This window comes from Indicator indicator, chromosome 11, assembly GCF_027791375.1.
Source record: "Indicator indicator isolate 239-I01 chromosome 11, UM_Iind_1.1, whole genome shotgun sequence".
Classification (NCBI taxonomy): domain Eukaryota; kingdom Metazoa; phylum Chordata; class Aves; order Piciformes; family Indicatoridae; genus Indicator; species Indicator indicator.
The window spans coordinates 16,253,822-16,261,013 of NC_072020.1; positions in this window are offsets into that span (position 1 = coordinate 16,253,822).

Genomic DNA, 7,192 nt, shown 5'->3' on the forward strand with positions numbered 1-7,192 from the left:
ATTATTCTGCTATTATCATTTAATCCAGCCTGGTAGGAACATGACATTTGACAGCTTAGGGCTGAAAATCCCAGCTGCCTTTCTGGATTATGAGCATGAAGTTTTACAGCTGCATGTGGCAAGCCAAAGTAGGGTCAGGAAAAAAAAAAAAAAGAGGCAGCCAGAATTTTCTCTACAGATCAGTAAAGCTGCTGCTTAGTTGTTGGTGGGAGTCCCAAGAGACCAGATGAGCTGAATTAGCCTCACTGCTGGACCCATCTTCGAGGAAAAAAGGTCAAAAATAAGTCATGGCAGGGAGTGCAGGACAGGGGTTGAGCATGCTTTGAAGTCTTCAGCCCTTTGTGGAAACCAGGAATACAGGCATGAGGGCATGGCTCAAGGGTCATCCCAGGTCCTCAAGGGTCCTCAAGAGAAGGTCTCCTCCCCCTCTGCTCTGCCCTGGTGAGGCCACATCTGGAGCATTGTGTCCAGTTCTGGGCTCCCCAGATCAAGGACAGGGAACTGCTGGAGAGAGTCCAACAGAGGTTCTGAGGATGCTGAAGGGACTGGGACATCTGTGTGAGGAGGGATGGCTGAGAGCCCTGGGGCTGTTGAGCCTGGAGAGGAGCAGCCCCAGAGGGGATCTGATCAGTGTTTATAAATAGCTGAACGGTGGGTGTCAAGAAGGGGCCAGGCTCTGTTCAGTGGTGCCCTGTGGTAGGACAAGGGGCAATGGACACAAGGAGAAACTTGTTTGGTGTGAGGGTGCTGGAGTCCTGGAGCAGGCTGCTCAGAGAGGTTGTGGAGTCTCTGGAGACTTTCAAGCCGCATTTTGTGTTCCTGGGTGACCTGCCCTGGGTGACCCTGCTCTGGCAGGGGGGTTGGGCTCAGTGATCTCTGGAGGTCCCTTCCATGATTCTGACTCCCATTCCTCATGTGAATCTTCTTCTCCATGTGAAGATATTTTCAGTGGCCAGGCTGAAGGAGGGTGAGGGCTGTGCTCAGCAGCAGGTAATGGCTTCTCTGGAAATGAGTGACGTAAAGGAAGGCAGAGCAGCATGAAAGAAACCTCTGGCTGCTGCCTAGATGTTGCTGCCCTCCGTAGAAACAAGGATCTGCAGTGGTATGTCTTCTACCATAGAGGTCAAGACACAGCAGGGTGCCCACAGCTTATCTGTGATAAGTCAGGGAAAAAACACAAGAGTGAGAAAGCCAGAGAAGGGGCTTTGCCAGTGGGCAGAGGAGCAGATTCACAACACTAACATTTGCTTGTGATAGCTCTGGGCTTCAAAGTCCTCAAGATACAGTGCAGGACCTCCTTGTGCTGTGTAAGCCTCAAAGCACAGAGCCACCACTACCTCAGAGCTCTGAGAAGCAGTCCTTCAGTCTGAGCCCCTCCTTCCCAGCAGTCTGCACTGCATTCTCAAGAAACCTGACAAGAAGTCACAAAGACTCTAGAAGGTCCAGAGTTCACTTTGTTTGTTCTGAAAAAGGGGAAGACCACCTTTTCAGGAAACACATTTTGGGCAGGTAGCAAGCAGGTGTGGCTGAGATGGGTCACAGAGCTAGGAGATGGTTCCCTCATGTTCTTTATGTTATTTTCACATCATTATAGCAGTTGTCCACAGATATTCAACACCATCAGATGTCCCTACAATGTATTTGACACCATCTAAATGGTTAAAACTCTTGAGAATTTTGGGCTATCAGAATCCCAGATTGTGATGGGGACCAAATCCCCTCAAATCAGGAAGTGGAATTCTCCCTCAGCACCCAAACAGGCTGCTCATGGTGTGTTCAGTGGGGAAGGGAAAAACTACTGTGGCCAACTATGAGTTTATTACCCAAGAAAGTATTTTTGCAGTCTTCGTGACTCCCAAAACAGTGTAAAGGACACTGCAGTGATCCCATCCATCAGGGAGGTGGTCTCCTGGGCTGCAGAACAAAGAGAACCAAAGCTCCAGTCTCAGAGCTAACTCCATGAATCATGGTTTAATTCAGCTGTCACAGTCACTGGGTTAAAGAACCTGCTCTGCCATTTCTGTGTGGGTTTTAGATAGCCCTGATCTGCAAATCCTCCTGCCTGCACCAAGAAGAAGGCTTCTACTGGCCATCTGCACAGTTTGCTTCCTTTCCCTTCAGGCCAGGTTCTGGCTCTCATGCCACAGCTCCATTTAACAGAGCAGTCTGGTCACTGTGGCTGTGCACTTACAGATCACTGCCTCTCCTGCTTTCCTGCCCTTCCCAGCACAGCCAGCATTGCCTGTTGCTGAGGGCAGCTCAGAGTGGCGGCAGGAGCTGATGTCTGTCCTGCTGTCTCGTCACACCAGAGCATGGGCAGAGGGGCAGGCTGAGCAGGTAATAGGATTCTCAGATATTCCAGCCAACAACCTTTCCAAGAGAGGGGATAGACTCAGAGAGCTGCTGGATTGGAAGGGTCCTCTAAAGGTCATGTAGTCCAACTCCTCTGCAGTGAGCAGGGACATCCCCAACTAGATCAGGTTGCTCAGAGCACCATCAAGCCTGACCTTGAAGATCTCCAGGGATAAAGACTCCACCATCTCCCTGGGCAACCTGTTCTGGTGTTCCACCACCCTCATAGTGAAGAACTTCCTCCTGATGTCTAATATAAATCTACCCTGCTCCAGTTTCAAGCCATTGCCCCTTGTGTATAGTCACTCTCCAGCTCTCTCTGGAGAGTGACCAGAGGAGGAAAGTAATCAGGGGGCTGGAGCACCTCTGCTATGGGGACAGGCCAGGAGAGTTGGACCTGTTCAGCCTGGAGAAGAACAGGCTGCAGGGAGACCTTAGAGCACTCTGCCAGTACCTGAAGAGGCTACAGAAAAGCTGGGGAGGGACTTTTGACAAAGGCTTGCAGTGACATGATGAGGGGTGATGGCTTTGAGCTGGAAAAGGGGAGATTGAGACTGGAGATGAGGAAGAGATTCTTGACAGTGAGGGTGGGGAGACACTGGAACAGGTTGCCCAGGGAGGTTGTGGATGCCCCCTCCCTGGAGGTGTTCAAGGCCAGGCTGGATGAATCCTTGAGCAAGCTGGGCTGGTGGGAGGTGTCCCTGCCCATGGCAGGGGGTTGGAGCTGGATGATCTTGAAGGTCCCTTCCAAGTCAAATCATTTTGTGGTTCTGTGAATTTGTGAATCTCTGGAGGTCTAGTGGTCATAGAGGTGTTGGATACAAGGCTGGACTTAATGATCTTTGAGGTCTTTTCCAACCTTAATGATTCCATGATTTGCTGAATGAAAATGACAAAAATTCATCAAGCAAATTCCTCCTCATGCCCACCCTGCACTGCTCCCCTCATGCCCACCCTGCACTGCTCCCCTCATGCCCAGCCTGCACTGCTCCCCTCCCACCCACGTCGTGTGGCTGCGTCGGAAAGGCTGCGTCAGGAAGAGGTCGTCCATGCCTGAAATGCTTTTGTACTCCCAACCCAAATCCCTGAGGAAGCAGGGATGTGGATGGAGTCAGGAATAAATTGCTAACCCCATTTTTAAACGGGGGGGGGTAAGAGGATGAAAATCTGTGGCAGGGAAGCTGCGGTCAGGCTGAGGGGCTGTCCTCAGTGCAGCACAAAAGAGGGCACAGCAAAGATGCCTGTCAGAGGGGAGGGGGCTGAGCTCATCCACACATCACAGTTGTCTTGCTGCCTGCAGGTAGCTGAGGAGAGCTTGGGTTTAGCAGCAGCAGCCTGTCCTTTGTTCACTGCCTTTCTGACCTGGGGAAAAAAAAAAAAAGAACCTGAATTGTACTCCCTATGTAGAATTCTTGTTAAAATATTCCACATGATGAGATTGCTCAGGGAGGACAGAATAGCAAGCAAAAAGAAGTTAGGATTTTAAGAACAGTTCCTCTCAAAGGGACCATTATGAGCCTGGCTCCTCCTGGGTCTTTGAGAGCAGCATTTGCTGGTAATGCAGCAGAAGGCAGCAGGTGATCTGCTGTACTGGCCACAGGGCTGCCAGGGCCTTGCTTTGGCTCTGTCATCTGCAAATTGGGGCAGTGAGGATGGAAATGTCAGCCCTGGAGGAAAGATCGTAGAATCCTGGAATGGGTTGGATTGGAAGGGACCTTTGAAATCATCTAGTTCCAACCCCCCTGCCATGGAGGTCCCTTCCAACCCCTAGCGTTCCATGATTCCATCATTCATGAAGAAGGAGCTTAAACTATTTTTTGTTTGGTTTGGTTTTTTGGAGGCTGTGCACACGGAACTGCTCTGATTTTGTTGGGGTTTGGGGGGGGTTTTCTGCAGTCCTTGGCAGTGCAGATCTCCAACCCAACCCAGAGGCAACCCCAGCCCAGCACCCAGAGCTCTGAGCTCAAACCATTGGAAGCATTTTTGGTGCCTTTCTGAGCTGCGGGAGCTTAACCTGGGCTAGAGCAGGATGGAGCCCATATGGCAGCGCTGTGACTGTGCTCCCGGTGAGAAATCCCTCTGGTGGGGGGGAAACCGGCAAAGCCACAAGGCTCCACATGTGCCTTCTGCAGGGCACGATTTGCACATGATTGCCTCCTCATTTGCATCCAGGAGGATATGAGGGAGCTAACAACTGGGTAATGAAAAGGGCAAGCAAAGACTCCAGATCCCTGGGGGTGCTGCTCCCTCTGACTGACATCCTGTTAGGAGCAGGGAGCCTGTCCCTTTAGGGAGTACATTTTATGAAGGGATCTTTGATTATGTGGGCACAGTAATCATGAGTCTTAATTATTATTACTGGGAGAGAATGGGCTCCAAATCTCCAGGGAAGGTGTCTGTCACAGACACTATGTTGGTGCAGGCTGGCAGGGTGTGTTTTCCCCAGGATCATTTTCATTCCAACCTGCTCTTTAGCTGAAGTTCCTTTGACTACCAGTCATGAAACATTAAATATAGATTAGAGGCAGAGAGAGGCTGGAAGTTAGCAGTCACAGGAGGTGCACACCCCGTGCACTTGAGAGACAGCCCCAAATGTTGTCCAGATGTTGTAGCAACAAGACTGAGGGTTCCCAAGCTGCGGTGCAGCCACAACAGAGGAGAAAGTGGATGTTTAGCATTCCAGCAGCCTCCTGTTCAGTTGACTTGCAGTGGATTCATTTAGCAGACTCCCAGCAGCCTGTTAGCTGTAGCTGTTACCAAGTGTGCACTAGCCTGGAAGAAGGAGAAAACTCTACAGCAATGAAGGGAATGATCCAAAGCAGGGCACTCATGTGCCACACTTGTAGCCTGTGATGAGCCCCAGCCTCATCAGCACCCACATGTGTGTGCACTTTGGGCACTGCTCCTCAAGGAACTGGCAAAACACCAGCTAACAATCTCGTGTTGCCATGCCCTGGGCATGTCAGTGGCTATTGAAGCACTTGCCAAAAAGGTATCATCTTCTAATGGACTCCGTGGTGGTAAGGATTGGGATTTGCCACTGCACATGTTTTTGTGATTAGTTAAATCCCAGTCTCCTCCAGGAGGGACAGGACAGTAGAACAGAGAACCATGGAACCATAGAACCACGGAACCATAGAACCACAGAGTCATAGAACTGTTGAGGTTGGAAGAGATCTCTGGGGACAGGCTGCAAGACTTGAGGCTGTTCAGAATGGAGAAGGCTGCAGGGAGACCTTAGAGCAGCCTTCCAGTAGCTGAGGGGGCTGCTGGACACCTGGGGAGGGACTTTGACAAGGGCTTGCAGTGACAGGATGAGGGGTGATGATTTTGAGCTGGAAAAGGGGAGATTGAGACTGGAGATGAGGAAGAAATTCTTGGCAGTGAGGGTGGGGAGACACTGGAACAGGTTGCCCAGGGAGGCTGTGGATGTCCCCTCCCTGGAGGTGTTCAAGGCCAGGTTGGATGAGGCCTTGAGCAAGCTGGGCTGGTGGGAGGTGTCCCTGCCCATGGCAGGGGTTGGAACTGGATGATCTTGAAGGTCCCTTCCAACCCAACCCATTCTGTAGTTCTAAGATCATGAAGTCCAAGTGCTCCCCTAGAGCTCAGAAGGCTTTCCCAACAAGTTCTGATCACTTTTATGTGTTGTCCTCCCTTTACCTCTTCCATTCTTACCGCTCCTCAGCTGCAGAGGGATAGCAGAGCAAGTCTATTGCCTTTGCTCACCCTTGCAGCATTTCCATCTCCCAGTTATGCTGCTGCACCCCAGCCTTCACACTGAGTGTTAGGGTGCTCTCTGGGAGTCCCCATTAACCTCCTGGATGTTGTCCACTGGAGGAACTCGGAGCAGAACCGAAAGCAATTTCCAAATGCCAGGCCATGCACTCGCTGAAGGATGCCTGGAGAAGGCTCAGGTGAACTCCTGCAGCTGTCACTGACAGATAGAGTTTAAGTTCAGAAGTAACATTTGGAGTTATTTAACCTGCTCTTTTGCCTCAAACAAGCCACAAAATTGCATCAGAAATAGCTGCATCAAATGTAAGAATTTGAGGGTGTGCCGGAGCTTATCTTATGGGGAGATAGCTCATCTGGATTTAAAGGCTCGAAGGAACAGAGCTTCCAGCAGACCCTTCAGAAGTTGCCCTCATTCAGCAATTTCATAGAACCATAGAATTGTTAGTGTTGGAAGGGACCTCAAGGATCACCTAGTTCCAACCCCCCTTCCATGGGCAGGGATACCTCACACTAGACTATATTGCTCAGAGCCACATCCAGCCTGGCCTTAAAAACCTCCAGGGATGGGGCTTCTACCACCTCCCTGGGCAACAGTTTTGCTGTTATCAGTCTGCTCATCTCCATATGAACCACCTCAGAATGCACCACTGGACTTCAGGAAGGGGTTTGGGTTCTCCTGACACCCAAGAAGACAAAGAAGACAGCACAGGGTGCCAGGGCCAAAGCAGTATGGCACCTGTCATGATGCTGGTGTTCTGTGGTGCTGTTCCCACTCGGCCAGCCCTGGAGCAGATGTGTGGGCACAGTCCATAAGCCCCAGTGGGCATACCAAGCCCTGAACTGCAGCCTGGGGTCCTCTTGCCTTTCAGTGAACACTGTGGAGAGCAATGCAGGCTGAGATGCTGCCAGCACCTACCAAAGAACACCAACATTTCCAGTGGCCGAAGTAGGTATGGGGGAGAAAAAAGCCCCACATGTCATTTGCCATGATTGTCATGTTAGAGGACTTGTCAAAGCTAGAAGGGGAGGGCTTCCTGCCCACAGCCTGAAGGGAAGAGGGTGTTTGCAGCACCAGGGTAACCATCTGCTGGCATGGCAAGGAGTT